Source organism: Dipodomys merriami, unplaced genomic scaffold, assembly GCF_024711535.1.
Source record: "Dipodomys merriami isolate MVZ:Mamm:240054 unplaced genomic scaffold, mDipMer1.0.p SCAF_4, whole genome shotgun sequence".
Taxonomy (NCBI): Eukaryota; Metazoa; Chordata; class Mammalia; order Rodentia; family Heteromyidae; genus Dipodomys; species Dipodomys merriami.
The window spans coordinates 29,143,008-29,169,975 of NW_027205603.1; the positions used below are offsets into that span (position 1 = coordinate 29,143,008).

A 26,968-nucleotide genomic window follows, 5' to 3' on the forward strand; every position below is an offset into this window, starting at 1 on the left:
TAAAAGTCCTTATTCCCTCCCTCCTTCCCTTTCCTCCTCCCCCTCCCCCTCCCTTCCCCCTCCCCCTCTTCCTCCTCCTTCCCCTACTTCCCCATCTTCTTCATATTAGAATTTCAAACTCTGGATCTCAAGCTTGCTAAGCAGGTACTCTACCTCATGCGCCATACAACTACCCCTTTTTTTTGTTTTGGTTGTTTTTTCCAGCTAGGGTCTCACATTTTTTCCTGGATCAGCCTGAGACCACAACTTTCCTACCTATTGTGTCTGATATAGCTGGAATCACAGATGTGACCACTAAGCATAACTTGTTGGTTAAGGTGTGTGTGTGGGGGGGTGTCTTTGTAACTTTTTTCCTGAGCTGGCCTTGAACCATGACCTTCCTAATCTCTGTCTCCTAGTAGCTAGAATTCCAGGCATGAGTCACTGTGCCTAGCCTTAACATTAGCTTATACAAAGTAAATATTTTTAAAAGTTTTTAAAACTCCAATTTCTTAATTTTCCTTTGTTCATTTTTACTGGTTCAAGGGGTTAGAATTCAGGGCCTTAGACATGCTAGGCAGATACTCTACCACTTGAGCCATTCCACTAACCTTTTCATTTTCTTTTATGGATTTTAGAACATCTGAAAACTTATCACCAAACTGAAGGCCTCACAGATTTTCTCCTGTTTGTTTTCAAGTTTCAGAGCTAAGTCAGGGATCTATTCTGAGCCCATTGTGAAATTTGAGCTGTGTGTCAAGATTCTGCTTTGCATTTGGATGCTGGAACAATCATGCCAGCAGCGTTTTCTTCAAGATAAAACTTTCTCCACTGAATGCCTTTGTATCCTGGCCAGAAAATCAGTCTTTGTTTTGTTTCACTATTATTTTTATGTATCCTTTCACCAATATCATACAATCTAGGTAACTGTTGCTTGATAATAAATTTTAAAATCTGATAGAATGACTCCTTCATCCTTGTTCCTCTTTTTTTATTGTGTTGGGTTTTTCTAAGTCTTTCTTTAAAATTTTACAATTAGTTTGTCTATGTCTACAAAAGTTTTGCTGGTTTTTATTATTTATTATTAATTAATTAATTAGTGCTGGTCCTGAGGCTTGAATTTAGGGCCTGGGCTCTGTCTTTGAGCTTCTTGGCTTAAGGCTAGTGCTCCACTAGTTTTGCCACAGCTCTCTTCACAGCTCCACTTCTGGCTTTTTGGTGGTTAATTGTAGGTAAGGATCTCATGGATATTACTTCATGGGCTGGCTTTGAACCATGGTCCTCAGATCTCAGCCTTTATAGGATTCCAGGTGTCAGCCACTGGCACCTGGCAGTTTGAATATATGCATCAGTTGAAGAGAGTAGATTTTTAAAAAAATATTTTATTGTAAAGATACTATACAGAGCATTACAGTTACATGAGCAAGGTCATTTGAGCAAGGTCCTATTGAGCATTGTTACCCCCTCCATTATTTTCCCCCTACCATCCCTTCCCTCCCTACCTTCCCCGAGGTTCTTTTTTTTTTTTTTAATTGTGATTAAGTGATTACATAATTTCTCAAATTTCACAGTATTGTGGAATAATGATGCTCATTTAAAGTCATAAGTTCATTCTAACTTTCCTGGAGAAAATTGTCTATCACAGCCTATAACATATAACGGTGTACACAAATATACCATACATGTGATCAGCAGCATGGGGATATTTAGTAGTGGTTCGACCAGATGAGTGGGAGTTCTTTGTTTCTTTTTTTTAATTTATTTTTATTTTTATTTTTTATTTTGGGTATGGTCGTGGGCCTGAACTCTGAGCCTGGGCACTGCCCCTCAGCTCTTCAGCTCAAGGCTAGCGCTCTACCACTTGAGCCACAGCACCACTTCCAGCTTGTTTTTTTTGCTTATGGGTGCTGAGGAATCGAACCCAGGGCCTCAAGCATGCAAGGCAAGCACTTTACCACTGAGCCACCTTCCCAACCCGAGTTCTTTGTTTCTTAAATCCTGTTTATTTTGTCGTATCACCTAACATTTTGGATTTAGCATCCACTTATCAGGGAGACCATGTACCGTTTGTCTCTTTGCTCTTGGCTTACCTCACTCAACATGATTCCTTCTAGCTCCATCCATTTCCCTGCAAATGCCATTATTTTGTCCTTTCTAATGGCTGCATAATATTCCATTGTGTATAGATACCACAGTTTTTGAATCCATTCATCTGTGGTGGGGCATCTGGGTTGTTTCCATATCCTAGCTATTGTGAACAGTGCTGCAATAAACATGGAGGTGCATGTGTCCTTGTATATTGGTTCCTGTTGTTTAGGGTAGATGCCTGGAAGTGGTATGACTGGGTCATAAGGGAGGTCAATCTTTAGCTTTCTAAGGACCCTCCAGACTGCTTTCCAAAGTGGTTGTATAAGTGTACATTCCCACCAGCAGTGTAATAGTGTTCCTCTTTCTCCACATCCCCTCCAGCATTTGTCGTTGGCTGATTTGTGGATGTGGGACATTCTTACTGGGGTAAGGTGGTATCTCAGGGTTGTCTTTATTTGCATTTCCTTCACCACCAGGGATGATGAACAGTTCCTCATGTGTTTCTTTGCCATTTTTATTTCTTCATCTGAGAAGTCCCTCTTTAGTTCCCTTGCCCATTTAGTAATTGGTTTGTTAGGTTTGGGAGGGATTAGTTTCTTGAGTTCCCTGTATATACTGAATGTTAACCCCTTGTCTGATATATTGCTGGTAAAAATTTTTTCCCAATTAGTTGATTTTCTTTTTAGCTTGGTTGCGATAGATTTAGCTGTGCAGAAGCTTTTTATTTTAAGGTAGTCCCATTTGTCGAGTCTCTCTCCAATTTGTTGTGACCCTGGGACTCTGTTCAGGAAGTTCCTTCCTGTGCCTATTAGTTCAAGTGTCTCTCCTACTCTGTCCTACAGTAATTTCAGAGATTCAGGTTTAATGTTAAAGTCTTTAATCCATTTTGAGTTGATGTTGGTGCATGGTGATAGGCTGGGTCCACTTTTAGTTTTCTGCATGTGGCCACCCAGTTTTCCCAGCACCAGTGGTTGAAGAGGCTGTGTTTCTTCCATTGTATGTCTTTGGCTCCTTTGTCGAATATCAGCTAGCTGTAGGCCTGTGGATTTATTTCTGGATCTTCTATTCTATTCTATTGGTCTTCGGGTCTGTTTTTGTGCCAGTACCATGCTGTCTTTGTAATTATAGCTCTGTAGTAGAGTTTGAAGTTCGGCATGGATATCCCTCCCATGTTGTCTTTATTCCCTAGAATTGTTTTGGCTATTCTAGGTCTTTTGTTGTTCCATATGAATTTTTGGACTGTTTTCTGTATTTCAGTGATGTATGTATTGGGATTTTAATAGGAATTGCATTGAATTTGTATATTAGTTTTGGAAGTATTACCATCTTTACTATATTAAGTTGGCCTATCCAAGAGCATGGGAAGTCTTTCCATTTCCTAGTGTCTTCTGAAATTTCTTTCTTTAACTTTTTATAGTTTTTATTAAATAGTTCTTTTACATCTTTGGTTAGGTTAATTCCTAAATATTTTATTTTTTGGGAGGTTACTGTGAATGGGGTTGCTCCCTTTATTTCCCTCTCTTCTTGTACATTGTCAGTGTACAGGAAGGCAACTGATTTTTGTGGGTTTATTTTGTATCCTGCTATTTTGCCGAAGTGATTTATGATTTCTAAGAGTTTGGGGATGGAGTTTTTGGGATTGTGAAGGTATAGTATCATGTCGTCTGCAAAAAGGGATAGTTTAACTTCTTCTTTCCCTATGTGGATCCCTTTAATGTCTTTTTCTTGCCTTATTGCCCTGGCTAAGGTTTCCAGGACTATATTGAAGAGGAGTGGAGATAGTGGGCATCCTTGCCTTGTTCCTGATTTTAGGAGAATTGGTTGTAGCTTTTCCCCATTAAGAATAATATTGGCTATTGGTCTGTCATAAATGGCTTTTATTGTTTTAAGAAATGTTCCTTCTATTCCTATTTTCTCCAGAGCTTTTAGCATGAATGAATGTTGAATTTTATCAAAGGTCTTTTCTGCATCTGTGGCGATAATCATGTGATTCTTGACCTTGGCTCTGTTGATGTGTTGGATTACATTTATTGACTTACGTATGTTAAACCGAGAGTAGATGTTTTAATGTTATGGTTTGTATATAAAGTGCCCCTCAAAAGTACTTGAGGATTGAAGACTTGGTCCCCAAGTTTGATGCTGGAACTTTAAGAGATAGAGCCTAACTAGTCCTGTGGTTTGAATGATTTAGGAAGTAAGACAGTGGAGGCAGGTCCTTAGGGATATCTTTTCCCTTGCCCCTTCCTGTCCATCATGAGTGTGCTGATGAACTACTGCTCTGTACTTGCTCCTACTCCTCATGGGCTCAGAATCAACAGAACCAAGAACTACAGACTGAAACTTGTGAGTTAAAATAAGTCATTTCTCTCTTAACCTATTTATGTTAGGTATTTTGCCACAGTGAAATAAAAACTAGCACTATAATATTGATTCCTCCAATTAATAAGTGTGACATATCTGTTTATTCCTACTTCAGTTTCTTTCACTAGTGTTTGTATTTTTTAGCCTACAAACCCAGCAAAGTTTTGTGATATTTAAATCTAAGTTTTTACATTTTTTAGTGTTATTGTAAATGATATTAAGTTTCAAATTCTAAGTGTGTGTGTGTGTGTGTGTGTGTGTGTGTGTGTGTGTGTGTGTGTGTGTGTGTGTGTGTGTGTGTGTGTGTGTACCGGAACTTGAATTTATGGTCTTTCACTCTCATTTGACTTTCTTGGTCACTCATAGCTGGGACTATACTACTTGCACCATGCCTCCAGTCCAGTTTTACTGATTATTTGGGAGATGGAACCTTGCAGATTTTTCTGCCAAAACTGGTTTCTAGTTTTGATCCTCCAGGTCTTAGTTGTAGCTATGATTGGAGGACTGAGCCATTGGCACATGCCTTGTCAGGGTCCAATATTATAAAATGACTTGGAAAGGTTTTATCTTGTTCTCTTTTCTGAAGGCAATAATTTAAATTTGGTTTTCAAACATTGGTAAAATCACCAAGCAAATCGTTAGGCCTGGAGTTTTGTTTCTGTTGATGTATTTTGAGAATTAACCTGTGGAATATAAGTCATCAAACATGTATATACACTTACTCCATTCTTCTTTTTTTTTTTTGTCGGTCATGGGCCTTGAACTCTGGGCTTGGGTGCTGTCCCTGTGCTCTTCAGCTCAAGGCAAGCACTCTACTGCTTGAGCCACAGCACCACTTCTGGTTTTCTAGTGGTTTATTGGAGATAAGAGTCTCACAGACTTTCCTGCCCGGGCCGGCTTTGAACCATGATCCTCAGATCTCAGCCTCCTGAGTAGCTAGGATTACAGGCGTGAGCCACCAGCGTCTGGCAACTTACTCAATTCTTTTGTAATTTATATCCTCCCTTTTTTTCTTGGCCAGACTCATTAATTAGAGGTTACTAATTTTATTGACTTTATTTATTTTGTTTTTGAGAATCAGGGTTTGGTTTCATTTTTTCCTCCTATTGTTTTCCTGTTTTCTATTTTACGGAGTACTGTTCCCAAAACTAACTTTATCAGTTCATCTGGTTGCTTTGGGTTTTATTCACTTTTCAGCTTCTGATTTCTTTTTTTAAATTTTTATTATTATTTTTATTTTTTATTTTGAAAATACTATACAGAGGGGTTACATTTACATGGACAAGGTAATAAGTACATTTCTTATCAATCATTGTTGCCTCCTCCTTTGTTTCCCCTTCCTATCCCTTCCCATCCCTGCCCTCACCAAAGTTGTAAAGTTCATTTTTCAACATAACCACTTGTACATCTCATTGTTGCAATGGATCCACCTGTATCCCTATTTAAATGGTTTGTTTTTGCCCTTCCCCTCCACAAATTATACCAACATTAAAAACAATGAAAGCAGGGATTATACCGTGGGGGAGGGACATACAAAGCAACAAAGAAATCATCTCATAAATATGTTAGAAACAATCTCAAGAAAGAAAAAAAACATTTGAATACTTATCTTGGGGTTCATTTCACCTAACATCAACTTATCTGACCTTCTCTGCTTGTCTCAGACATATACTAGTTATTGCAAATAAGGGAAACCATGGGACCTATGTTTCTTTGGGCTTGGCTTACTTCACTTAATATAATTTTTTCCAAAGTCTTTCCATTTCCTAACAAATGGGGCAATGTCATTCTTTCTGATGGAGGCATAGAATTCCATTGTGTATATATACCACATTTTCTTGATCCATTCATCTACTGAGGGGCATCTGGGTTGGTTCTATATCTTAGTTGTAGTAAATAATGCTGCAATAAACATAGTTGTGCTGGTAACTTTAGTATGGTCTTGTTTGTGATTATTTTAGTAAATGCCCAAAAGTGGGATTGCTGGGTCATAGGGGAGCTCTATGTGGAGTCTTTTGAGGAACCTCCATACTACTTTCCAAAGTGGTTGAACAAGTTTACATTCCCACCAACAATGCAGTAGGGTTCAGCTTCTAATTTCTTAAGGCAGAAAGTTAGGTAATTAATTCTAGATCTTTGTTTTTTCTTAACCTTAAGATTTAATGTTATAATTTTCCTGAGTACTTGTTTTATCTATATCTTAAAATTTTTGGAACTTTGTGTTTTTGCTTCAGGCCTCCTCTTAGACATGAGTTAGTAGTGCATCATTAAACCTCTAAATATTTGGAAATTTACTTCAATTTCTTACTTTAAGTTTTAGATCAATTCTATTGTGCTCTAAGTTCATACTTTGTATGATTTCTATTATTTAAAAATTATCACGGTTTAGCCAGGCACTGGAGACTCATGCCTGTAATCCTAGCTTCTCAGAAGGCTGAGATCTGAGGATCAAGGTTCAAAGCCAGCTCAGGCAAGAAAGTCTGTGAGACAACTTATCTCCCATAAAACACTCAGAAAACCAGAAGTGGCATTGTGGCCCAAGTGGTAGAGTATTTGCCTTGAACTGAAGAGCTGAGGGACAGCTCCTAGGTCCAGAGTTGAAGCCCCACGACTGGCAAAAATAAAAATAAAAAATAAAAAATTATCAGGATTTATATCATGGCCCATCATGGTGAGTATATTGGGAAGATTTGGACTGCTGTTGGTGAGTTGAGTGCTTCCTAAATACCTATTTGATCAGGTTGGTTAATAGTGTATGTAGGTCAATTATACAATCTGTGATTTTCTATTTGTTTTATCAGTTATCAAGAAAGTGAGCTCCACGTTTCCAGCTATTATTATGGGTTTGCCTCCTTTACCTTTAGACCTATTTGGTTTTGCTTCCTTTATTTTGAAACTTTATTAGGTGTATACACACTCAGGACTGTTATTCTTAGAACATTTTCTTGGAAAATGGATACATTTATTGTTAACTTTGTACTTAGTTTTAATACTATTCCATTTTTTTTGAAGGCCACTTTGCTGAAATCAGCATTGCTACTCTTTTTTTGGGTTAGTTTCAGCATGATATTTATATCTATATATTGCATTTTTGCATCTAACCTATTTTTATCTTACTTTTTAATGTAGGTTTCTTGTAGACAGTTGAGTCCTGCTTTATTTTGCAATAAAGAAAGAACAATCCAACAATTTTTTTTTTGTTGTTGTTGGTGTGTGGGGCCTGAACTCTGGGCCTGGGTGCCGTCCCTGAGCTCTTCAGCTCAAGGCTAGCACTCTACCACTTGAGCCACAGCACCACTTCTGGCTTTTTCTGCTTATGTGGTGCTGAGGAATTGAACCCAGGGCCTCATGCATGTGAGGCAAGCACTGTATCACTGGGCCACCTTACCAGACCCCAACAATTAATATACACACTTTATTTTTCTTAAACTTTAAAAACACATAACAATTTAGATTGAAAACTTAAGTAGTTGTGCAAGAAAAGTTGTTATTTTTTTTAATTTAATTTTATTTTATTTGAGAACATACTGTACAGAGGGGCTACAATTACACGGGCAGGATAATGCATACATTTCTTACCAAGCATTGCAGCCTCCTCCTTTGTTTACCCTTCACCTCCCTTCCCAGCCTCCCCCCTCCCCCCACCCAATTATACCCCCCTACCCCCCCACACCGACATTGTAAAGTTGGTTTTGACATGACATTTTGTACTTCTCATTGTTGCAACAGGTCCACCTGAATCCTTAAACGACTTGTTTGTCCCCATCTCCTCCACATGTTATACTGACATCAAATATAGTGAAAGCGGGGGTTACACTGTGGGGGAGGGACATACAAAGCAACAAAGAAATAATCTTATAAATGCGTTAGAAACACATGCATGAAAGAAACGAAAACATTAAAATACATATTTAAGGGTTCATTTTCTTAACATCACATTATCTGACCTTTTCCGCTTGACTCATACCTATACTAGATATTGCAAATAAGGGAAACCATGGGACCTATGCTTCTTTGGGCCTGGCTTACTTCACTTAATATAATTTTTTCCAAACCTTTCCATTTCCTAACAAATGGGGAAATGTCATTCTTTCTGATGGAGGCATAGAATTCTATTGTGTATATATACCACATTTTCTTGATCCATTCATCTACTGAGGGGCATCTGGGTTGGTTCCATATCTTAGCTATGGTAAATAATGCTGCAATAAACATAGTTGTGCTGGTAGCTTTAGTGTGGTCTTGTTTGTAAACATTTGGGTAAATGCCCAAAAGTGGGATTGCTGGATCATAGGGGAGATCTATGTGAAGTCTTTTGAGGAACCTCCATACTGCTTTCCAAAGTGGTTGAACAAGTTTACATTCCCACCAACAATGAAGTAAGGTTCCTTTCTGTCCACATCCCCTCCAGCATCTGTTGTTGTTAGAGTTCTTGATTTTTGCTGTTCTAACTGGAGTGAGGTGATATCTCAATGTTGTTTTGATTTGCATTTCTTTTTATGGCTAGGGATGTTGAACATTTCTTCATGTGTCTATTGGCCATCCTTCTTTCTTCTTCAGAGAAGCTTCTCTGTAAGTCTTTCGCCCACTTATTTATTGGGCAGTTGTTTCTTTGAGGATTTGTTGTTGGGTGGTTTAATTTTTTGAGTTCCAAGTATATTTCAGATATGAGACCCTTGTCCGTTGTATGGCTAGTAAAGATCTTCTCCCAATCAGTGGGGAAAAGTTGTTATTTAACAAAGCAGTTTGTGAATATAACATATCTTGATCAATGTTACCTCTTTCAACATCCTCACCCATCCCTCCCTTACCTACTCCTTCCCTCTTTTTAATTTTGTAGGATTTACATTGGATTCTTGACTGCATTCTCCCCATCTTCTCTTCTTTTAAAAATCTAACAATTAAACAAAACTGATTTAGATTAAACCATTTCAAGTGATTATTAATAAAATTGGATTAGAAGTCATCATGTATTACCTTACTGTTTTCTGTTTGTTCTATTTTACCTTTTCTTTCCTTTTAAAATTTCTTCTTTGGGAAGGGCACCAGTGGCTCATGCCTGTAATCCTAGCTACTCAGGAGGCTAAGATCTGAGGATCAAGCCAGCCTGGGCAGAAAAGTCTGTGAGACTCTTATCTTCAATAAACCACCAGAAAACCGGAAGTGGCACTGTGGCTCAGAGGTAGAGTGCTAGCCTTGAGCTGAAGAGCTCAGGGACAGTACCCAGGCCCAGAGTTCAAGCCCCATGACTAACAAAAAAATAAATGTTTACTTTGGGCTAATTAGAGCATTTTCCATTTTTTTACTCCAACTTTATTATTGATGGTATTTTCCATTGTAAACATCTTTTTAAAAAAGTTATAATCTTAGGGTTCATATGTACATTTTATAAATATTATTATTATTATTATTTTTATTTTATTTTTGCTCTGGTCTTAGGGCTTCAACTCAGAGCCTAGGCATTATCCCTGAATGTTTTACTCAAGGCTAGTGCTCTACTACTTGAGCCATAGCTCCACTTCAGGCTTTTTTTTTTTTTTTTGCTGGTTAATTGGAGACAAATCTCACAAACTTTTCTGCCTGGGCTGGCTTTGAACCTCAATCCTCAGATTTCAGCCCCCTGAGTAACTAGAATGATTATTCATTTTTAAAAATTTCGTTATTGTTATTGTAAAGGTGATTCACAGAGGGGTTATAGTTACATAAGTCAGAAGAAGGGTACATTTCTTTTTTAATGTCACTCCTTCCCCCACTCTCTCCTACTTTTCTCTATCTCTTCTTCACCACAAGTTATATAGTAAATTTTCAACATAGTGTCTAGTGAGTACCACTGCTGAATTTGTTCATCCTTTGTCCCACCATTTCTGTGTTCCCCCTAAAGACAGATAAATGAACAAACAAGACAAAAGAAACAGAAAACAAAATTGGCAACAAAGAAAGAAAAACCTCTTGTTTCTATTTCTAGGAATTCATTTCAATAAATATTATTTTATATGATCAAATGCATATGGCTTTTGTGCGTTTAGAACACAAACGAGGCCACACTAAAGCTACCAGTACAATCATGTTCATTGCATCATTGTTTACCATAGCCATGATATAGAATCAACCCAGATGTCCCTGAGAGGATGAATGTGGTATATACACCCAATGGAATTCTATGTTACATCAAAAAACATGATGTTGTACCATTCATAAAGAAATGGAAAGACTTGGAAAAAATTACATTAAGCTAAGTAGGCCAGACCCAAAGAAATATGTTTCATGGTTTCCTTCATTTGTGGTAATTAAAAAGTGCCTATAAATCTGTAAGTAAACACACTGGATAGCAAAAGAAAATAAACTGGTACATGATAAATTATATAGGTCTCTAGGAATTCACACAGAGTGAGACCAAAGGAAGATATTTACTTTTAAAAATAATTTTAATCTGTTTTCAAATAATAGTCTACCACTCACATGTTGAATAAGAATCTTAAAGCATATACTCTACTTTTCATTCTTTATCATTGTTGTTTTTTACTTTTATATAAAATAGCAATAGAGCATTGTTGTTAGAATTTTTGTTATTATATTAACTTTTCAAGCAATTAAAATAAGAAAAAACATTTTACTTCAGCTTCATATTTCTATCTCTAAGACATTGGATATGTATAGATTTTTTCAGTGTTTGTTATATTATTCCTGACAGAAGAACATCTCTTAATGTTTGTTGTAGAGCTGGCTGGTTGGCATGCAAGCTGGTCTCCTGCTCTGCCCCTGTATCTACAGCCTCCATTCACCTTGTATTCTGCCTCCACATTGGACCTTCAGCAACTCATTAAAAACTTATAGTTGTGGCTGGGAAGGTGGCTCAGTGCTAGAGTGCTTGCCTTGCATGCATGAGGCCCTGGGTTAGATTCCTCAGCACCACATAAGCAGAAAAGGCTGGAAGTGGCATTGTGGCTCAAGTAGTAGAGCGCTAGCTTTGAGCTGAAGAGCTCAGGGACAGCGCCCAGGCCCAGAGTTCAGGCACCATGACTGACAAAAAAATAACATAAAAATTAAAAAAAACCTTATAGGTGAATCTTTTTATTGACTTATATAGCATCTCGTGACATTTGCCTTAGATAAGCACACATTTCTGAAGATTTCTGCTTGGTTTGTTCCTGTGATTTCATTTTCCTAGTAGACTTGAGAAAAGCCTTTAATTTCCTTTTTCCTAGGCTTTTTCCATTGTAAGGGTGGGTATGATGGTCTCTGTAGCTCTCTATATTCTCAAGTTGATCTGAAAATCCAGTGAATCTTTTCAACTATTACCTTTCTTTCTTTCTTTCTTTCTTTCTTTCTTTCTTTCTTTCTTTCTTTCTTTCTTTCTTTCTTTCTTTCTTTCTTTCCTTTCTTTCTTTCTTTCCTTTCTTTCTTTCTTTCTTTCTTTCTTTCTTTCTTTCTTTCTTTCTTTCTTTCTTTCTTTCTTTCTTTCTTTCTTTCTTTCTTTCTTTGAAGATTGAGATATTACCATTTCAGAACTTATAAATTAATAACAAAGAGGATCATCTTGTAAACTGGCCTCTGTTTGGGCCTGAGGAGAAGTCTGGCTAAACCTCAGCTCTGCTGGCTGCTTGTTCTAGAGAGTCACAGCCTAAGTGTGCAGGATACACGTTTCAGTGTTCTTGATTCTCAGGCTTATGGCCAGAATTGACTTTGAGTTAAAGATGCTGCTGTCTCTTTTACACTTGCTATTTTAGATCATGAGTTCTGATTGGTTTGAGAAACAGGTATCAGGAATAAAATATCACTCCTCACTTCTGTGTTAGTTTTCTGTCACTGTAATAAAATACCTGAGACAATCAACTTACTAGGAGAAGAACTTTATTTTGGCTCACATTGTGGGGGTTTTAGTTCATGATCAATTGGCTCACTGCTTTTGAGCTTGTGGCAAGGTGATATATCATGGGGAAGCATGTGGTAGAGAAAGCTGTTTACTGCATGGTGACCAGAAAGCAAAGAGAGAGTGTGGAAGGGTGTGTGTGTGGGTTAATATCAACTTCAAGGGAACATCCCCCAATACTGTAACTTCCTTCAGGAGGTTATTCCTCCTAAAAATTCTACTGAAGTAAAGAGGTTGAGTCTAAGTAAATTTTTACAGCCGTCCTGATGCTTCTTGCTGAGGGGAGGGAATTCCCCACCCAGTGGTGAAAATCCTAGAGGTGAGAGAGGCCATTCATTGAATGCAGATGCCTAGCACTAGGAGAGCTTGGAAGCCTTAGGAACGCTTTGCTTATAGAGAACACTCTGATTCTGCCTAATTAGCTCCCTACTAAATGGCTTGAATCACCAGCCTCTGAGTAGCCTGTAAGTATACCCTATATGGAAGGTTGAGGCCTATTTTCCTTAGATGGAAAAGTTCTTCTGGTCCATTTAAGGTCTGGTATCTTGTCTTCATGGTGGGGGAAGGTGAATCTCCCACTCTCAGGTGATGGGTACACCTGAATCTTTGGAGACAGGGGTGGGCACTTGGCTGATAGGTTACTAATCCTGTCAGTCCACTGCCTAGAACTTGGAGTTTTTCTGTGACCCTGTCCCTGACATGACCCTATTTAAGCCTGGACCAGCTCAGATGCCATTATACCATGCCGTATGTCTCTGTGTTTATGTCCTGTCTCCTGTCTCCTGGCTAAATTGGTTTGTTGGTATTGTTTTTGTTCTTTCCTCCCTGGCCTGTTTCCTAACTGTGTTAAATGTATTTGCAGGCTGCTGGTCTTTGCCACAGGAGTTCACCATGCAGTTGCCGACTTTTTAATAAAGACTCCAAGATTTGACCTCTCAAAATGTGGCTTCTCTGATTTCTCATCTTACAACACTACAACTTCTAGGATAGCAAAACAGGATGGGGATCAAGTCTTCAGCATGGGGATCTTTGTAAGAAACTTATGATAGGGGCTGGGAGATTGGCTCAGTGGTAGAGTGCTTGCCTCGCATGCATGAGGCCCTGAGTTCGATTCCTCAGTACCACATAAGCAGAAAAAAAGCCAGAAATGGCCTTGTGGCTCAAGTGGTAGGGTGCTAGCCTTGAGCTGAAGAATTGAAGGACAGTGCCCAGGGCCAGAGTTCATCCTCCACTGACAAAAAAAGAAAAAAGAAAAAGAAACATGATAGAAGCCACAGCAGGTCCAACAGTTGATCCTTGCCTCCAATTCAGATCAGTAAGTAATGATTATCTCCCAATGAAGACTCATGCCCACTTGTATGATGGGAATATTTTCTTAGTCCTAGTTGTCTTCTTACTCGACAGGTCAGAGACAGGAGTAGCTTGGGAGGCAACACAGCTCCACCTGCAGGGGGTGGGTCCCAGCTGTGGGGAATCAGGCTGGTGTCCCAGGACATCAACAATGGTGACAGCACAAGGAAGCTGCTTTGCTAAGTCATCACGGCCTTTCTCTTTATTGCTGTTCTTTGAAATCAAAGATTTCTTAACGTTAACTTCCAAAAAGAAATCTTCACTTCAAATTAGAACTAGGGATGGTGAAACTACACTTCAAAAATTTCTATCTCACTGTATTTTTTTTCTCCTAAAGCCAGACCTATTAGCAGCCTTGTGTAATCCCAGTTCTGAGGAGACCATGGTAGGAAGAATGGAGGTCTAGCCTGAGCTACACAAGAGACATCATCTCCACAAACAAAAACAAATAAAAACAACACAAATATTTTTACTATAGCGTTATTTATTTATTCACTGTGGTAAACCAATGGAATAGACAAGTCTGATTTTACTTGGAAACGTGAGGAAAACAGATTAGCTGATTAAGAGAGCCATACACTATAAACCCTGTCACACATCTTATCCTCTACATGTAATGATGCACATATACCACAAGGTGGAGCTACTAAAGCGGTTTTATCTCCTAGGGCTTCTCTCCAGAGGACCCACTTTGGAAAATGAAGGTGTAGGCTTGAGAAAAAGAAGCAAACACAGGGAAGAGGTAGGTGCTCAGGCATCCCAGGGATCTGCAGAACTTTGTTTACACGAGGAAAGCACACCTGCCTTTGCTTTCTTGATTAATGTTATCAAAGTCTTCCAGGAAGATGCAGATGGCAGACTAAATGCTCAGCAAGGTGTGCAAATGATACAGACCCAGGGAGGATCATTGGTACCTTTGAGTGATATTGTAAAGATTCTAGAGGCTTTCAGTAGTCTGAGATGGACTGATGAAAATAACAGGGCTAACGCACAGGTTCCTGTTTGAGGAAGTGGTGAAAAGAACTTTGTACAGTGAAAGAGGAGACAGGTGTCCCAGACAGTGCATCAATAATCATGATGGGAGTGATGATTAGCATAGTTGTCACCTAACATAGCATTATTCAGTGTGGTCTGTGAACTGCTGGCCAGTGAAGCTTGGTGCTTGTCCTGTCGGGTAAAGTGCTGCAGCCAGCAGGTCAGTGAATTTCATGATGACATGCGTTGTTTATGATGTTACTCTTACCTCCATCTGTGGTTTTTCTTTCTGTGTTTTAGGTGTTGCATGAATGAGGCCCTGGGTTTGATTCCTCAGTATCGCATAAGCAGAAAAAGACAGAAGTAGTTCTGTGGCTCAAGTGATAGAGCACTAACCTTGAGCTGAAGAGCTGAGGGACAGCACCCAGGCCCAGAGTTCAGGCCCCACGACCAACAAAAATAAAATAAATAACAAATAAAATAAAAAATGATAACAGATTGCTAAATTAGTATAATCACCTTTCAGGATTAAATAGGTCTTGGCCCCTCTGGGCTGACATACTATCACATATAAAACTTATGTCAGTTAAGTTCTTACGTTCTTGGTGTCTAAAGTGAAAATCCTGCATAAGTATAGTGGCTGTACCTCCCTTGGGTGAGGCAGGCAGGAAATGGCCGCTCCCTGGGCAAGCAGAGAGGCTAGAAAGCCGGGCGTTTTGTTGGCAAGACTTTTGCCTAGCTTCAAAGGGTCTGGGAGGGTGGCGACGGCTCCAGCCTTGGGATGCAGACGCTTCTCTGCACAGGGCCTGGCCAGGTCCTGTGGGAAAGCCCCTGTTCCTACCACCTCTGGTGTCCCTCCTTTTCCCGCAAATGTCAGTGAAAGGCATGAGTGATCCTTTCTGGGTTTCCACAGGGTTCCCAGGAACAGCTCAACTTCCCAGGGAATGGTGTTAGTTAGGAGAGGAAGGCTCTGTGGTGGCAGGGCACGAGTATCAGTTGGTTTGTTGGGAGGTTATGAAATTCAGGAAGGAAAGGGGAGAGAGGAGTCAAGTGTGACTCAAAAGTTACTCAGCTGGGGAATTATGGAGCTTTTAAAACTGGGCCACTCAAACAAAGCAGAAAGACTGAAGGCCCAGACATGGTGGGGACCAAACCGCTGGTGAAGCTGTTTGTGGCTTAGAATTGTTGCTGTGCCCATGAGTATTTGAGATAATGCTGGAGTGGAGAGAAGGTGCTGATCTTGCTTGTTGTTTACCCAATGGTCAACTTTGAGAGCTGAAGTGGATGTGTGTGTGTGTGTGTGTGTGTGTGTGTGTGTGTGTGTGTGTGTCCGTGTCCTGGGATTGAACCCAGAGCCTAGGTGTTACCTCTTACCTTTTTTACCCAAGGCTGGTATTCTACCACTTAGGCCATATCTCCATTTCTGGCTTTTTGGAGGTAAGTTGGAGATAAGTCTCACACACTTTCTGTTAGGTTTTTAAAAAGAGGTTGAGTAAGAACAGCACTATGCACGTGATATTCAGGTAAGGGGTAGGTTTATTCCTCGTTCCGGCTGGCACCAGGCCATGTTCTCCCCCCACGTGGCTGGGAAAGGCCTTGGAAAAAGGGTGTCTGGCCCTGGGCTAGGCCTTATATAGGGGGGAAAGGTGTGGCCACATCCAATCCAGATGTGACCTCATCGGATGCAGAGGTGACCTCTTCTAGGTGTGCCAGTTGCCTAGGTAACGCAGGTACTGGGTAGAGACTTTGCTGCAAGGAAGGTAGAGTCTGCTTGCTTGCCATCCAGGAGTGGACCTTACACTTTCCTCCCTGGACTGGCTCTGAACTGTCATGCTCAGATCTCAGCCTACTGAGTAGTTAGAATTACAACCGTGGGCACATGTGCCTGGCTTGAAGTGAACAGAGTAAGGCTGTTGAGCCTGTACTGTGATCTTGGATGCCCAGTTTATTCAAATATTATCTGCTAGCACTGAAATTTGAAGTATAATGAATGTATTCTTTCAGTAAACTTAATAAAGTTTGCTTACTTTCCCCCCCCACTACTTTACCTAGTACTTGGCACACAGCAGGTATGTGATAATATCATTCTCATTATTTTGTGATGCTGGAGGTACAACCCTCAAGCCTCAAGCGTGCTAGGCAAATGCTCTAGCACTGAACTATATCCCAACCCTGCAATAACATGATGGAATGAAAGAAAAGCAATGGGTCTGTCTGTACTGGCTCTTTCCTTTGCAGAAGAATTAAGCAAAACTTAGTTGAGGTAAAAAGGGTTCCTGTAGGAATTGAAGCCGACCTGGATTCCTAGAGGGTCAGGCCTGGGTTTTTCCACTGCACTATCCTGCCCCCTGCTGCTTCCTTGGTCTTCAGATAAAATTTCTTCCTCTCTGTCATCAGCATTCAAGGTCACATTAGAAGGGATGTTGCTTCCTGGAAAAGATATTTTCTATATGGAAAGGAAAACTAAACAAATATGCTTTTGATCCAAGCATTCCAATAAGTATGAAACCACCATTCAATTGTGTATCACTAGAGAAATGCAAACCAAAGCCACAATGAGATGTTACAGTTAGGGTGACTGTTAGGTTTTTAAAAAGAGGCAATACCAGAAGCAAGGGAGCTGGAAGTTGTCCCTGGAGTTGTCTCTGGGCTGCTAGCTTTGCCTCCCGGTCTGCTTTTGAATTGCCGACTGTAATGGCATCCAATCCTGTCTGGTGTCCTCTGCAGTGAATGACTGCAACCTGTTGGGGAAGGGAAGCAGCTTCTAATAGTTTAAGAATAAGTGAGGCATTAGTAATGGGAGTCCCTTTGGTGGTCAGGAAGCCACGCTCCTTCCAGATTGCTGCATGAGAATGGAGAATATGATAGGCATACTTTGAGTCTGTATAAATATTAATTTTCCGACCCTTGACTAGAATTAAGGCCCTAGTTAAAGCTATAAGTTCTGCCTTTTGTGAGGTAGTGCTAGGGGGCAGAGGGCTGCTTTCAAGAATGGTACAGTTATTCACGATAGCATAGCCTGCAACTCGGCTTCCTGAAGAGGTAGATGTGGAACTGCCATGGATGTACCAGGTGTCTTCTGGGTCAGGAAGAGGAGTTTCTGAGATAGCTGTAAAATGGAGTGTGAATTCCTCCAAGGTCTCTGTACAGGAATGGGAAAGAGGGTTAGAATTGGATGGATGCAAGGTGGCTAGATTGAGAGGGGAGCAGCTTTCCAGTGAAAAGTCAGGGTTTTGAATAAAAGTAACATGAAACAGCTGTAGGCGGAAAGGGGAAAGGGAAGACAGGGATTTATGAGACAAAAGGTCCTTTAGTCTGTGGGGAGAGCGAATGGTAGTGGGTTGGCCAAAAGTGAGTTTTGTGCTCTCCAGTGCTAAGGTGGTTGCTGCTGCCAAAGCTCGAAGACAGGCTGGCCAGCCTTTTACCGTTGGGTCTAGCTGCTTTGAGAGATAGGCCACAGGTCTAAAGGAGGGGCCTGACATTTGTCCAAGAACCCCAAGGCCAATTCCCCACTTCAGTGACATAGAGTATAAAGGGTTTCTTGAGGTTGGGTAGAGCCAGTGCTGAAGCCCGAAGAAGCGCTTGTTTCAGAACTTTAAATGGGGTGTCAATGGGCTTTGTGGGGCCTGGCGGGCGGCTCCAGTAGGGGACCTTTGGGTGCCTCATAAAGAGGTTTGACCAATGTAGCAAAACCGGGTATCCAAATATGAAGGAAGCCTGCAAGTCCCAGGAAAGACAGAATGTCCTCCTTGGTCTGTGGGACAGAGAGAGACTCAATGTAGGCTTTTCTATCAAGGGTAATTCTCTCTGTAGGAGTTATGGACAAACCCAAGTATGTTACCTCTGACTTCGCTATCTGGGCCTTTGAAGGGGAGACTGTATATCCTTTTGTCAACAGGAAGTTGAGGAGGTCAGCTGTATGTTGGCGAGCCAACTCAAAGGAAGGGCTGCAAAGCAAAAGATCATCCACATACTGGAGAACAATGCTAGGAGACACCTGAAGAGAGGAGATCCTTTGCTAAAGCCTGTCCAAAGAAATGGGGACTGTCTCGGAACCCTTGAGGGAGGACTGTCCAGGTCAGCTGTTGTGCCCTTGAAGTGTCTGGGTCCACCCAAGTAAAAGCAAAGAAATCTTGGCAGTCGGGATGCAGGGGGATTGTGAAGAATGCATCCTTGAGGTCCAGCACCGAGAAGTGGGTGGTACCAGGAGGTATCTGTGAAAGGAGAGTATATGGGTTAGGCACAACAGGATGAATGGGAAGGACTGCAGCATTAATAGTGCGCAGGTCCTGAACTAGGTGGTAGGTCCCATCAGGTTTAACTACTAGCAGGATAGGGGTGTTAAAGGGGGAGTTAGTGGGTCTGAGAAGTCCTTGTTTAAGAAGGTGAAGGATAATGGGTTTTAAACCTTGCCTGTGCCTAAGGGAAATGGGGTTTTGGGAAATACCAGGGAAATGGGTAGGGTCTTTAAGTTTAATGAGGACAGGAGTATGGTGTCTAGCCATAGTAGGAGTGGAAGTATCCCAGATAAGAGGGTTGACAAGATCTGGAGGTAAAGGGAAAGGATTTAGTTGGGAAGTTACAGGTGGAGGTTCATCTAAAGATAAAAGTAGAACAGGTTTCACTATATTTGATGTCAGTATAACTTGTGGAGGAGATGGGGAAAAACCAGTTGTTTAAGGATACAGGTGGACCTGTTACAACAATGAGAAGTACAAGTTGTCATGTCCAAAACGAGCTTTACAACGTCGGTGGGGGGGGTGGGGGGGGAAGGAGAAGGGTAAACCAAAGGAGGAGGGTGCTGCTTGGTAAGAAATGTACGCATTATCCTGCCCATGTAATTGTAACCCCTCTGTACAGTATGTTCACAAATAAAATAAAATTAAAAAAAAAAGTAGAACAGGTGTAGGCTGTTTGGGGATATGGAATGAAAGGGAGACTTGAAATTTAGAGAGCAAGTTCCTTCCTAGGAGTGGGGTAGGACAGTGAGGTAGGATTAAGAAGGAGTGTGAAAAAGGAAAGTCTTCTATTTTACATGGTACTGGTCCCGTAGTTGGGGGACAGGTAGGTAGGCCATCTACACCCACCGCCGAAATCTGGGAGGGAAAAGTCTTGCCTGTATATTGACACAGCACCGAGTAAGTCGCTCCCGTATCCAAGAGAAAAGATATTAACTTACCGGCTACATAGAAACACACCCTGGGCTCCTGGGTGGGCGGGGTGGGGGAGGGGGAGGAGGGGCAATAGACTCCCCAATGTCCTTGTTGCCCACACCTTGGGCAGAGTCCAGGTGGAGGTCATGGTGAAGGGCAGAATTTTGCCCAGTGGCCCTCTTGCCCATACTTGCAGCATGCTCCAGGTGGTGCATGTTGGGTGCGTCTCCTCAGAGGAGGCCGGACGGCAGCAGCCAAGATTTGATAGTTCTCCCTCTCACGGGCTGTCTTATCGGCAATCTCCTGTTCCTCTCAATTATTGAAAACTTTAAATGCCATACTCACCAGATCTCGTTGAGGGGTCTGAGGACCGTTCTCAGCCTTTTTTAACTTTTTCCTAATATCGGGGGCAAAATGTAGAAGTGTGGAGGAAGATGCAGAGGCCAGCAATAGAATTGATGCACTGTGTCCGCAGCAGATAGACAGGTTCATAAAAGGCTGTCAGAACTGTGGGTATTCCTCAGAGCAAAAAGGGAAAAACATACAAAAACGAAAAAAAAAAAAAAAGAAAAAAAAACAGAGAGGAATCCAGCTATCCTGACTTTAAGCCCTTTATCCGAGTCACGGCACCATTTATGTTAGGTTTTTAAAAAGAGGTAGCCGAGTAAGAACTGCACCACGCACGTGGTATTCAGGTAAGGGGTAGGTTTATTCAGTAGACCTGCTGGGACCAGGCAAGCTTGGCACTCCACGCGGCTGGCAAAAGAAAAGGGCGGTCTGGCCGTGGGTTAGGCCTTATATAGGGTAGGGGGTGGGGAAGGGTGTGTCCAGGTAAAGGGAAGTGGGTCCAGGTGGGAGAAAGGTGTGGCCACATCAGGTTAAGATGTGACCTCAGCGGATGAGGATGTGACCTCTTCCAGGTGTCCCAGTTGCCTAGGTAACGCAGGTACTGGGCGAGGTCTGTTCGCCGTCCAGGAATGGACCTTACAGTGACTATCATTAAAGAAACAGAAAAGGTGAAGGATATAGTTCAAATGACAGAGCACTGGTATACTTAGCTGGAAGCCTGGGGTTGGATCTTCTGTGCTGCAAAAACACAATGAAACAAAACAGAAGATGACAAATGTTGGTGAGGATGTGAAGAAATTGCATTCTTCATAAACAGCTGGCAGGAATGGAACATGGGGTAACAAGCTATGGAAAGTAGTAAACAGTGTAGGTAGTCCTGAAAAAATAGATAGGGCTATTATATGATCCATATATATATCCATATCTATATATGATCCATATATCACTTCTGGCCATCTGTACAAAAAAATTGAAATTTGGTTCTTGGTGACACAAGAGCATTCCTGTGATGATTGTAGAATTGTTAGAGGGAGCAACATTTTAGCTATCAGTTGATGGTTAAATGGATAATTAAGTGTGATCCATTTCCACATAATGGCATACAATTAAATTTTTTTGTCAACACTTTTGAACATAAGGCTGCATGCTTTCTAGGTAAATTCTCTACTATTGAACTAAGCCTTTTCCCTCCTTTCCTTGTTTTCCTACTCTGTCTTGAGATAGTATCTTACATTTTTGCTAAGCCCCATATCTGGACTGTGATCTTCCTATTTAGTCTCCCTGATACAGCTAACAGTCATTCTACCTCCTTCAGCTATTGGTTGAAATGAGATCTCACAAACATTTTGCCTGGACCCTACCCAACCTTAATCTTTCCATTCACCTTTTAAAAGAAGGGATTCTGCCATGTGAACATGAATAGCCTGAAGGACAATATAAAGGAAAAAAGCCAGGTAAAGTATAATCACCATGACTATGTTATATGTTTCTAGAGAAAACTCATAGGAGCAGAAAGTAGAAAAGTGATTGGATTGGAAGTGGGGAGTGGGGTGCTATTATTAAAGGAGTATAAAGTTTCAATAAGGCAAGATGAAGTAATTTTAGAGTTGTGCTATGTAGTGCCTCTGGATAATAAGTACTGGATTTAAAAATTTGAAAGAATATCTTGTGTTAGCTCTTCTCATCACCAAACAACCTCCCAAAAGAGGCATCTTTGAGGGATATGGTATATGTCTATTATTTTTGTAATGGTTTTAATGGTTTTACAGTGTATGTATATGTATTTGAATTAATCAACATTAAATATTTGTAGTTCTTTGTATGTTAGTTAGACTCCAATAAAGCTGTCTAGAAAAAAACCACAATTGGGTGCTGCCACCCAATAGCTAGTTATCCTAGCCACTCAGGAAGCTGAGATCTGAGGATTAAGATTTGAAGCCAGCCAGCTCAATCCAAGAGCAAATGTTATCTCCAATTAACCAGCAAAAAGCTCAAAGTGGAGCTGCAGCTCAAGTGGTAGAGTGCCAGGCTCAAGCGAGAGATTTAAGTACTGAGTTCAAGCCCCGGTACCAGCAAAACAAAAGTAAAACAAAAGAAAAAGAAGCACACGAACAACATGAGACACTGGCCCAGAAGACTGAAGTCAGTTTAGGCAAGAACTCTACCACTAAGCCACATTTCCAGCCCTGAAGTCAATTTAGCAATGGTGTTGTGCTTTGATATATTTATTTCCTCTCCTCTGACTCCTCACTTCTCAATTCAGAGTACCTGTGCTTCCTGGCCTGATTAAATATGTGCTTGTTGAAAGAATAAATGAAAAGCAGAGAGAATGTATGCCTGCTGGCAGTTGACTCCCTATAAAAATGAGCTAGTGAATTCTGGTAAATCAGAGGGTTTGTTTTCATCATGGGAATAATGAAAAGAAGTAGTTCCTGAAAAATCTGTTAACTCAATTTACTTTTTATGGGTCTGTGGTCTCACTTGAGGGTGTCTAAAATACTTCACAAAATGAGTTCTAAAAATATGGGCTTCAAAATAATATAAAAACTCCTATGAACATTATAAATCTTTTAATGATTCTTGGAAACCCCCAAAGGTCCACTGGTTTTAAGTGACTTTATCTTCGATCTTACATTGGAGTATGAATATTTCTTTATCAGAACGAGGGGGCTCACTCTGCTACACAGTTCACAATTGTGAATTCTTTTCTAGCCCAGCAGCATTCCTTGCCAGTGTATGGCCTAGGAGTTAGCTGAGGTGTTTGCCGTTGCCAATGCAAACACCACTGTTTCCTTTAACTACCACAAAGAGGCCAAGTTTATCCTCAGTGCCAAGCTGACAGGGAGCCTTTTGCATGGATTCTTCCAGACTCTGGTTCTCTTGATATAATTGAGGGATTTCTACATAAGCTTTAGAAAATACAGGTAAAATAGATGCTCACCCTCCATTTGCCTTTTTTGAGGAAGAGGGAAGAAGGTACGGAAATGGTAATTTAAAGGCTGTTTTCCAAGCCCGGTTGGGTTTGGAAAAGGTTGGTATCTTTGCCTTTTATTTAAACGTTGAAGACTGTGTTGAGATGGTAGAGAATGCAGGAAAGGCCTGAACTAAATTACTTCATGTCTTGCTTGCTGTGGGAAAGGGCAAGGCAGGGGACTGGTTTTCCTGTGAGTGACATATTTTCTATTTTTCTATATTTCTAAGACATTCTTGGTTGAGGGAGAGTTAGAGAGAGAGACAGAGAGACAGAGAGAGACAGACAGAGAGTAGACAGAGATCGACACAGACAGAGAGACTGGACAAGTATCTTTAAGGACAAGAGCCTGTGGAGTATGAATGGCATTTTGGACTTGATCTTTGTGTCCTCGGGAACTACTTGATAAACAGAGGGGAAAAAATCTGAACAGCCTTAGGGTTTCAAAGTAACTATTAATTATAGTGACAACCGCAGATTAGCTGACAGGGGTATGGGACTCAATGGATTCATACAGACCAGTAGGCGGCTATTGAGACAGTGTGAATTGGGGGGCCAGCTAGAGCTTGAAGGGGGTCAAACCCTACAATGTGGGAAGTATGAGGAGAGGATGAGTTGGAGTGAGACATGGTTAGAGACTCAGTTCCCACCTAGGAGAAGGGGCTTTGGACTACTCTTTGATTTGTGATTTGGATGATACTAATTTCTCATTTTGTTGAGGCTACAATTTTTCATGTTTAATTAGTAATACTCATGTCACCAAACCACATGCAGTTTGCGAATGTAGCTGGAGAGAATCTTCAAGAGGCCTGATCTGTTTGTCTCTCTCTCTCACTCCTGTTCCAGAGTTGGATGAGATGAATATACTATTATATCCAGTTCTGATATTAGGTTATTTTCTTACTAGTTCAAGAAGAAGTTGTTTTGCACTGGGGCCTTGAACTGAGGATCTTGAGCTCTTGTTTGACTCTTTTTTTTTTTTTTTTTTTTGGGTCCGGTCGTGGGGCCTGAACTCTGGATCTGAACACTGTCCCTCAGCTCTTCAGCTCAAGGCCAGTGCTCTACCACTTGAGCCACAGCGCCACTTCCAGCTTTTTTCTTTTTGCTTATGTGGTGCTGAGGAGTCGAACCCAGGGCCTCATGCATGCAAGGCAAGCGCTCTACCACTGAGCCACCTTCCCAGCCCTCTTGTTTGACTTTTATGCTCAAGGGTGGTACTCTATCATTTGAGCCATACTTCCACTTTCAAATTTCAGGTGGTTAAGAGGAGATAGGATTTCTCTTTGATTTAGCTGCGTGGGTTGGCATCAAACTGTGATCTGTCCTCAGATCTGTCTCCTGAGTAGCTAGGATTAGAAGTATGAGCCACTGGAGACCAGAAAGTAGGTGTTTATCCTTGTGTTTATGTCACCTCACCTACTTGGTAGGAGCACGCTTTTCCACACAGTGCCTAGAAGATTGGGACTGGATGGAGCATTGGGGATTCACTGGGTACCCATGTCCTATTTACAGATGCAGAAACAGGCTCAAGTCTTAGAGCAGGGGCGGAAAGGGAGAAGCCAAAAGCTGACTCAGTGTGCATCATTAATAGACAAACTTCATATAGCCTCTTCATAAGAGAGGTAAGGGTCTCTGAACCCCCAAGGTTATTGTATGACAGGCAGTATGGCCCGGTGCTTCACTATGCCTGCTCTAAGTTCTTTTACTCTGTACAGTACAGTTTCCAAATATGCAAATTGAGAATACTAAGAGACTGGCCAGGAAAGGCCACTGCATTCTGCACTGAGCACACTGTAAGCACTTAGCCTAGAAACAAAGGAGACTTATTTGTTCTCTTCAGAGCAGGGATACCAACATGGCTAAGGGCACATTTGGTGTCATTTCTGCCAATGGTATTCCTCATAGACTTTAAAACCAGATCCATCAAAAGTGTCTACAATCAGAGCTACTTAAACCTCCACTCCTTAATTTATTTGGTGGCTTTGCAGCCAATGGTTTCTTTCTGTCACAAGAATATGCCATAAAATCTCTTTCTTCTTTTTGGCCAATCAGAGTTGATACATAAGATTATATTTTAAACTCAGTCTCTGAGTAAACGAAGTGTGTAAATTATCTGCCATCAACATCATAGCAATAAATGTTTAGTTTCTATTTATCTAGTATCTTAGATTCATTTAATAGCAATGTATCATGAAAACAAAACAGCACCTTAGAAACCTGCACACATTGTGGAGAGCTGTGTATCAGTGCTGTGGGATGGTCCCTTAGTACAAGGTCAGCACTGTGGGATGGTCCCTTAGTAAAAACTGGCTGGAGAAGTGGGGCAGGCAGGACTTAGTCACATTTCATGGAGAGTGAACATTGCAGACTAGGCAAATGGAGAAGTGTGGCCTTCTGGGTAATGAATTGGCAGTGTGCTGGTGTGCAAGCTTTTCTTTTTTCATTTTTGATTTTTGGGGCTAGTACTGAGGCTTGAACTCAAGGTTTTTTTTTTGCTTGTGCTTTGATTTTTTTGCTCAAAAATACCACCAGTTCTTGTGCAAACTATTTTTCTTAATTGCTTGAACATTCTATCAGTAAGCTATTTTGCATTCTCAGTTGGTGAATGCTGTATGTCAGTGAGTTATATGTGCAGACAATATACAAATAACTACCATGGTATCATATATATGTATATATATAATTAGTATACTCAGTGGAATACAGTAAGATTAAACAAAGTTGTTTTTCTTTGGGAAAGTATTTCAAATTTTTATAGCATCTCATAACTCTTAACAGTAATTTCACTTATTACAATAAAGTAATGTAGCTATAGTTAGTATGGGAAATTGATTGTTGGATGAATAGATGGTTCCCAATGGTAAATTAATTTAAAATGAAATCTCCCCCCACCCAATTCAGTAGTCTTCTATCATTAAAATGACCATAACAGAATTTAAAATTCATTTCTTCCCTCCCTCCTTCCTTCCTTTCTTTCTTCCTTCCTTCCTTCCTTCCTTCCTTCCTTCCTTCCTTCCTTTTCATCAGTACTAGAGTTTGAACTCAGGACCTAGTATTGCTAGGCAGGTGCTTTACTGCTGAGCCATGTCTCCAGACTCTTTAGCACATTGATTATTTTGTTTTCAGTCCTAGAGCCTATAGTATTGTAATTTATTGTGAAACCACATGGACAAAAAATTCAATATATCCACAACATCTATTCCAACAGCAATTCATTTGCCCTGGTTATATCACATCCTGCCTAATCAGAAGCCTAGACTAAAGTCTGGTTATTTTAGAGTTGTTGTAGTTGGAATGACAAACATGTGCAATCGCCCAGATATTGGTTAGAAGAGATCTTTTGAACTTTTCTGTCCAAGGTTTGCCTGAAACTGTGAGTTTCCTGCTGTCAGCCTCCTGAGTAGCAAGGAGTGGTGGCATCTAGCTGAAATAGCTACACGTCTTGTCATGTGATACCAGTGAAAATGGGTGCAACATGTTTTCATTTTGAAAAGGATGACTAATCAGTGCTTGCTTTCTCAAGAGAGTTGCCGGATTCATACCTGACACTTCAGGGCCACAATCTTATCTCCACTTCTCCCCTAGCTAGGATAACAAGTGCATGATATCACAGCCAGCCTTTTGATTGGCTGAGATGGGGGTATTACCTACTTTTTGCCTATGCTGGCCTCCACCCACAGTTCTCCTGATCTCAGCCTGTGGAGTAGCTATGATCGCAGGCCTGAGCAACTGTGCTGGTTAGGGATAATTAATTTTGGGTGTAACAAACCTTGAATGCAGAAAAGTGCAGGAAATGGGCATCACATTGTAGGTTAAAGGGAAAATCACTTTCCTTATGAGGGAAAGACTGAGAGAAAGGGATGGTATTTTTGG

The 26,968-nt window shown here is 40.8% G+C and overlaps 1 protein-coding gene across 12 annotated transcripts in view; it reads left to right on the plus strand.

Moving 5' to 3' along the window:
* Window positions 1-22,985: 22,985 nt before the first annotated feature.
* The window catches only part of Rp1 (RP1 axonemal microtubule associated), a 338,377-nt gene continuing 334,394 nt past the window's right edge, over window positions 22,986-26,968 (plus strand). For all 12 annotated transcript variants that reach the window (XM_069990725.1, XM_069990729.1, XM_069990733.1 and 9 more), the window contains exon 1: window positions 22,986-23,155. The gene's annotated coding sequence lies outside the window, so the exon portion shown is untranslated. The remainder of the gene's footprint in view (window positions 23,156-26,968) is intronic.